This window comes from Cyprinodon variegatus, unplaced genomic scaffold, assembly GCF_000732505.1.
Source record: "Cyprinodon variegatus isolate N-32 unplaced genomic scaffold, C_variegatus-1.0 Scaffold384, whole genome shotgun sequence".
In the NCBI taxonomy this organism is placed as follows: Eukaryota; Metazoa; Chordata; class Actinopteri; order Cyprinodontiformes; family Cyprinodontidae; genus Cyprinodon; species Cyprinodon variegatus.
The window spans coordinates 722,463-728,462 of NW_015150837.1; the positions used below are offsets into that span (position 1 = coordinate 722,463).

At 33.7% G+C, this 6,000-nt stretch overlaps 2 protein-coding genes across 3 annotated transcripts in view; one reads left to right on the forward strand and one right to left on the reverse strand.

Annotated features, from left to right (window-relative positions):
- Nucleotides 1-1,297, reverse strand: part of LOC107092535 (SUN domain-containing protein 1-like) — a 35,271-nt gene extending 33,974 nt beyond the window's left edge. The window contains exon 1 of the mRNA XM_015387063.1: nt 1,170-1,297. The gene's annotated coding sequence lies outside the window, so the exon portion shown is untranslated. The remainder of the gene's footprint in view (nt 1-1,169) is intronic.
- Nucleotides 1,298-5,015: 3,718 nt separating this feature from the next.
- The window catches only part of ccp110 (centriolar coiled-coil protein 110kDa), a 19,412-nt gene continuing 18,427 nt past the window's right edge, over nt 5,016-6,000 (forward strand). For both annotated transcript variants that reach the window (XM_015387045.1, XM_015387044.1), the window contains exon 1: nt 5,016-5,202. The gene's annotated coding sequence lies outside the window, so the exon portion shown is untranslated. The remainder of the gene's footprint in view (nt 5,203-6,000) is intronic.

Below are 6,000 nucleotides of genomic sequence, written 5' to 3' on the forward strand. Positions count from 1 at the left end.
GCAAACATAATTGACCAAAGAGCAGCAACAGATCTTTATCCTAATCCCTTTTAAACTGTTGAGAATATGATCATGATGAGAAGGGCGCCATCTACTGGACAAAATCTCACATCAACCTTTAGACTCCAAAATCTGAATGCAGGTCTTCACCAAAGGGTAAATATCTGTAGTTGGGCTCCTGCTCCTAATCAACAAAATCAATTATATTGAACATTATGATCTGGAGGTGACATGATTTTAGGATTAAACTATTGTTATAATTTTATTTCCTTTAAGTTTTCCAAGATGATTCCAACTGTTCATTTAAACTGCTCCATATTTGTTCTGTGTGTGTCAAAAAGCACTCATGGTGAATAAATCATCTGCTAAAGAAGTAAGACATTATTCAGGAGTGTTTACAGATTGGGAGAACTTTGACTTAGGTAGCAAAAAAAAAAAAATTGTTTGAATTTTCTGTTTTTGTTTTGTTTGTTTTTTTTATGATCAATGGGCATAAAATACAAAAAGTAATGTAATGATACAGTAATACAGTAATATGGATAATAAATAGAATACTTTGCAATATCACAGACATCAAAGAGTGCATATGCACATGCACTATTTAGCCTGGATATTATCTCTTTGAAGAGATATTTACATATTTAGATAGCTACAATCTCGTGGCCTATTGCGTGAGATGCTAATGTTCACAGAAAATAAAAAGGTAAACAATGATTATGCAAAAAAAAAAGAAAGAAAGAAAGAAATGGCTGTTATAAAAAAAAAAAATTTAAATAACTGTAAGAACACAGGAGCCAATACCATGGCTTAACAGAGATTATTGGAATCCTCTGCTGGAGATCAATCTCTAAATAATCCGAGGTTTGTCGAAAGAAAATGTCCCTGACAGACAGAGGGCTTCCACTGGGCATGGTGGGAAATAAAACAGGCTAGTTACAGGACTAATCGGACAGGGTCAAGTTTCTCTTATTTTAGCTGCTGCTTCACCACAACATTGTCTTACGAAAGTCGCTAATCTCACAGTAAATCTGGTGAAATCACAAAGATACCACAAAGCTGACAGAGGTCAATAAATGCAAAGCTAGCTTTAACCATCTTTGACACATCAGGATGAAACGTGAGTAAGCAGTTAGTGAAATTAAATAAAAACACATAAATAAACCACTTACTGTCTTAGCTCTTCCTACCGAGGATGTAGGCTATTAATACTCTCAGCTCGCTGTTTGGTAATCTTTCCTTTCGAAAAAAAAAACTTTTAACGTTCGCTTTTCCCGCACGCGGTCATTCTTTCCGTCCGTACGCATGCGTCACGTGACATGTCCATATATGGTAAAAATGCCCAAATATGTCAAACATTCGAACTACTCGAAAAACGCCGGTGTTACGCTTTCGAGGTACAACAGCGCCCCCTTGTATTCACTCTTGAAAACAGCAAGACGTTTTTTTTTTTTTTTTTAAGGTTTAAAATTTTAGTAGAATTATTTAGAACTGTTTTAGAAATTCTTATTATTGTAATTATGATGTTACTGATTAAAATGTAGTATACCTATTGGTTAGTCAATGTAAAGCAAAAAATGTTAAGCTAAACACTTTTATAAACTTTTTTTTTCAGATATATATTAAGCTTTATTTATTTTATATATTTTTTAGTTTACATTTTAAGTGTTAGTTGCAGGCTAAATAATTCCTCCTTGTGTTCCATTCATTATCTATTCAGACCCAAAGCAATTTGCAAGCATCTAGACAAAACCTGAAAAACTGGACAGTACAGTTGATTTTTCAATGGTTGTAATGTAAGCACATTTTTTCTGAGGTCACCTGACTAGACTTTGTGAAAAGGGAAAAGCCTTTTCTCACTTTTAACTTCGGTTCCCATGCTGTGGTTCATAATGTTCACGTCAAAGACCATGAAAGCGGTTATTTTCATTATGTTTTTCGGTTACTACCTTCCAGTGCAGCCTCACAACACAGATCCCTGTAAGTAAAGAACAAAAAATATGTTGCTTTTTTAGCTTTGAAAGAGTGTGTTGGTTGCATATCTTGATGTCCTTTCAAATGAATCCTCAGTCTGTTGTTTTTTTTTTTTTTTCTTTCTTTACTTTATCAGATTCTTACTGCGAAAGCTGTCTAACTGCAGCACAAGGTATGCAAGACTGGACTTGCCTCACAGCTTATGAATTATTTTATATATCTGAAAGGCATATGTTTTTGGTATGACTTTTACTTTGAATTATTGACACTAAGTAACAGTTATGCAAAATAATTTCCAGAGATTGAGAAAGAATTAAAGGAAGCCCCAGCTGGGAGCAGGCCAACCCTGATAGAGAAGCTTCTCAGTTGGCAGTTGTGTGAGAAAATTCTGACTTCCAGTCATGAGCATGTGTCTAAAGAACAAATGAAGTCTGCTTGCATACACTTATTGGGTAAGATTTTAAAAAATATATATAATCATAATTTGTAATAAAAGGAATGTGATACAGCCTGACTTCTTTTCAAATACACAATCTAGATTCTCATCGTCACCAGTTCCGTGCTGCTTTGGCAAAGAAGGAGCTAAGGAATTTGGACATACTGATGTGTTATGAGGTGTCCCATGCATGCATTGGGGTCAAGCGTCAGAGTTTTCAAGTAAGACTGAGACGTTTTGGCAGAAAATTATCAAATTTTTCTGTAACTTAATTAGTTCTTATTTTTGTGTGTTTTTGACAGGATTCCAAAGCTACCTTTAAAGAAAGTGAAATCGATGCTTTACTGAGAAAAAACAAGGAAAATGTGCGTGTTGCTCAGCCAATAGATCCCAATTCACCTAAACAGAGAAGAAATGAGTTGTGAAGCTGAAACCATGTTTTTTTTTTTCCACCACATTGTATTTGTTTTTGACAGTTTTTAATGGGGTCAATATGAGAAAGGAAATACAATCTGTTATATCCAGTTGGGCATTCTGTTGTGTTTTCTTTGTTCATTAGTGAATAAAGTATGGGTTTCTATTTTTGATTACCTTTTCTCCATTATGTTCAAACTCTAATACGCTGCTGATCTGGGTTTACTTTTCTCCAGATAAAACTGTGTTTTTTGTCAAGATGAAAATAAAAATTACTAATCATAAGCACTTGTCAGTTAGGACTGAAAGCATCCGACTCTTCTAGACGGCTGAAGATGAAGAAGGATGTTTAGGATCACACTGAATCCAAGCATCAATTCAGATCTACAATAGCATGACTTTACAGGAAAAAGTCTCAAAATAGAAAAGCCAAAGTCCACAACTTAATTGCCCAGAAAATATGTGAGGTCACCTGTAGACGAAGGATTCTGACCTTATAATTTCCCAGACAGTTTTGCAGATTAAAGCAGAAATAACTAATCAAAATGTGAAATGTTGACGCCTCCCTAACAACGGAGTGCTGAGAAATTAATCCAGTCTGAGAAAGTTCTCATTTAAGAATTAGTACTTTTGTGCTTCCAGATCATTGCATGTTTTCCTATTTTATTTAATTTTCTATGAACAGATTTGTTTGTTTCCAGTTGATATGTACAAGATAAATGAAACATTAAGCAGTTTTAAAAGGATTTATAATTGTCTAATTTTTTACATGACAAAAAACAGTTTATTTGGGGTAGTTAGACATTTAAAATCTATTGTATTTGTCTAAACTTATGTGTACCTTTAGTTAGAGCAATATCCCCATTATTTTAGAATAAAAATGATATCTTATATTTATAATTATATACAGTAAGAGCACTTATCAATCATTTACTAAACCACTACTACCTCTACTTTTCTCTCCTGTCAAATTAAGTTGAACCCATTGTGAATCATAAAGGATTTATAACTATTGATTAATATGGAAATGTTCATCCCTTCCTCACTTGTCTTGGAAATTGTATACTCTTGTATACTCTTTTTAAAAATAATTTACAATTTTTGTACTTTATATATGATTTATTTATGATTTCGGGGAAATGGAAACTTATTAAAGGCCTAACCATCTAGACTCAGGTTAAAAAAGTATTATGGGAGGGGTGTTTTGTCCCCCCGCCTCATAATCAGGCTATAGAGAATTATACAACTAAACATGGCATAAAAGTAAAAATAATTATTTGATATTGAAGGATAGTGGTGTAAAATGTTATTATCCAATTTTTGTAGCAATATGTCACAAATTCTCAACTTTGATTATATGTAAGACAGATATAAAACATGAACAGTTTCTAAAAAAGGCAATTTTGTCAGAATGCTTATTGGAAGGTTCCTGTTGGAGGTTTGAGAAAAGGCTGAGTGGCAAAATTATTACCATAGGTTACCTCATGGATATAAAATATGCAACATGATCTCCTGTCAATTGAAGAAGAGCAAGGGACAAATGGTTCCTTCTACACACACAAAAACATAAACAATAATAATAAAAAAATACAAATTCTTCAGAAGATTTCATGTCTCCTTTTGAATGTTGTTTTTTTTTCCAGTCAAGTGCACTGTAACTAATTAGACTTAGACGGATTTTATTTTGTCATTTTGTATACACAAGTGTAAAAAAAGAAAAAAAAAATTCATAAAGAACAGCTCTCTAGACTATTTATTTTTTTTAAAGTGCAGCCTTGATAAGGTAAGCAGCAGTGATAAAAAAAAATAAACATTGTGATGAAAAACAGTAATGTAATCATATGACTGTGTAGTTACAGTTCTAACATTCATTTTTTGACAGAAATGACACAAATGCATGATCCACCAGCTTAGTATAGCCCACTTAACAAAACAATAGTTCATAATCATTACACTTGTCAATTCCTCAATTATTATCAGTTCTTGATAAAGAATGCCCAATTTATTACAAATTTGTTTAAAGAAAATTTTTGCGTGCTTCAACCAAATAATAATAAAAAAATCATTAAAAAACGTTTCTTTTTTAAAAAAATGTGAATATTGAATATTTTAGGCTGTTTTGCGTGAATCTCGTGCTGAAATGTTGCCGTTAATTGAAAGGCAGGCGCGCGCGCTCCTGTTGCTAGGAGGCGCTGTTGGAGACCGGAAGGGTTGGAGACGAGGATGACCGAGGTGATGGTGGTAAAACCGTAAAAAGGAGGAGAAACGCTGAACCATGCTGGTAGAAATGTTTCCTTCCAGCCTCTCAGTGACATTATGCTTCTTCTGACACTATTCGCCGGGTTAAAAGGAGCAGACTGTTCCCCGTTGTAAACCTGCAGGTATGGATACGCGATCTTTATCAGCTGTTATTCTGTAAAGAACATCTGGATAAAAATATCTTTTTATTTTCTCAGCAAATTTCGGTGGTTTTGTTTGAATTTAAGTATAAATCGGTAAAGCATGCTGTAAAATAGACCAAAAGGAAACCATCCCCACCCTGCTACAGAGCAGATCCAATGGGCTGCATGCAGTCAGACGTTAAAGCTTTAATAAAGAAATAGTATGTTCTCTAATTTTAACCCAATCAGTTTTAAGTTACAATGACAAACCACTTGAAACATTTTTGTGTTTATTCTATAACACTGTCCTGACTTTTGCAGACAGACCTTTTAGAAATAGACTTTTATTGATTTGACACAGGATCCCATCTGCATTTTCATGACCACCGGAAAAGGAAACACGTCATCAGCTGAAGTCTTGCAGAAAGGAATGGCAGGAATGTGATGAGACAAGATGGGAGCAAACTGACCTTCTTCTTTTGTTTTTTTCCTGCTTACAGGATCATTTATAGCTCATGTTAACAGCCCTTTAACCTCTTTATCATCCGATACAATGATCTTAAAAACATATTTCTTTTGGGAGTTTATGTGATTGACCAATGCAATGAGGACTGAAAAGTGGAATAAAGAATATATAGAAAATACAAACTGTTTAAAAAATTAAAATCACAATTGTACGGTTTATCTTTGTATTTATGGGTTTTCAGTGATCCATTGCAACTAGGGCTGCAACTAACAATTATTTTCCAAATAATGAATCTGTTGATTATTTTTTCGATTACATTGGATAGCCTTTAA